Consider the following 1,648-nt stretch of genomic DNA (forward strand, 5'->3'; position numbering starts at 1 on the left):
CGAAAAGAGAGAGGCATATATACATACGCATATGTATGAGTGTTTTGGGATTTTCCATTTGCGTATATATATATATGTGCTTGTGTGTGTATATGTGTGTGTGTGTGTGTGTGTGTGTGTGTGTGTGTTCGTGTTTCATCAGTTTGACATAAACCAGTGTATTTTATTACTAAGCATTATACTGTATTATTCATACTTCCGTTTGCAAAATAGTATGGAAGTTCAAAACCAGGAATGGCTTTCAGTTGAATATCTCGCGCCTTCCCACACACATGATGATAAACTGGTACTCAATCCCATACAGATATACGCGTCCATAGTTTTATGATGACGTTAATTCATTATGGTTAATGTGTGCCTCATGTTATGCGTTCGGTTTGGCTGAGAATTTGGTCTGAGTAAAAATGAAGCCATGCTTTGCATGAGTCTCCGAGGGTGGTGAGTATCAGCTATTTTATTTAAACTAGCTCTTATGCCTTCACTGTGTACACTTGTTTTCCGTATTCCAAGAGGGTACATTTTTACGTTCCAAACAGCCGACAGCTGACGAAGGGTCGTTCTTTATGTTACTTGTATTGTTTTCCATTTGTTTCTTTACTTGTTTTCCATTTGTTTCTTTACTTGTTTGCAAAAAAATTTGTGTTCCATGTTTTCGTATTTCATGTTGTTTACGTGTTATGACGTCCTGTACACATATATGCATATGTATATACATATATATGTAAGTTTGTATATATATGTATGTATATATGCATATATATTATTTATATTATATTATATATATTTATATGCATATATCTTTTAAATTTATTTATGAGAGTCATTTAAAATATGCTAATACGGCTCCTATTCCATTATGCTGGCCTCCCTCTAATGATGCTGACCAGTGAGCCAGATTTTCAGGGTTGCATCAAGTTGTGCCGATCAAGTTGTAGGAGAAATACAATAATAATAATAATAATAATAATAATAATAATAATAATAATAATAATAATAATGATAAATGCCCTGAAACAGTACCATGCGGTGGCTCTCCTGGTTTCTGATCTTAACTGATTGGAAGCGTTATCATGTAATTGTTTTTTCTTGATATACAATAATTGCTACAGCAAATATTCTGCTCAACACCATAGATTTGGTTGGCAGTTGTTTGACCATAACCGGTTGAATATGTCCCTTAGTGGCTGACGATGTGTGCATCTCTGATCACGAGCAGAAATAGTGGAGGAGCATCATAGACATGTATTGAGAGGAGATCTTTGGGGTTTGGATAACTCTCTCTTGGAAACATGGATATTTCGTTCAACATCCTAAAACAACCCCTATTCAAGGACCTTTTGAGCGGAATGGGCTACTCGACCTAAAGAAAATTCTAATTGGGCCCCACCATGTCGCTCACATATGGTTGTGATGCATGTGTCTGGTGTACCCTTATCAGACAGGTAGTCATGATGGGTATACTGGACTTCATATATTTTACTCTAGTGTCACTTTGATGACATACACTGCTCTCTCACTCAGTAATAATAATAATAACAACAACAACAACAACAATAATAATAATAATAATAATAATAATAATAATAATAATAATAATAATAATAATAATAATAATAATAATAATAATAATAATAATAATAATAATAAT

The sequence above is a fragment of the Octopus bimaculoides genome, chromosome 7 (genome assembly GCF_001194135.2).
Source record: "Octopus bimaculoides isolate UCB-OBI-ISO-001 chromosome 7, ASM119413v2, whole genome shotgun sequence".
Lineage (NCBI taxonomy): Eukaryota > Metazoa > Mollusca > Cephalopoda > Octopoda > Octopodidae > Octopus > Octopus bimaculoides.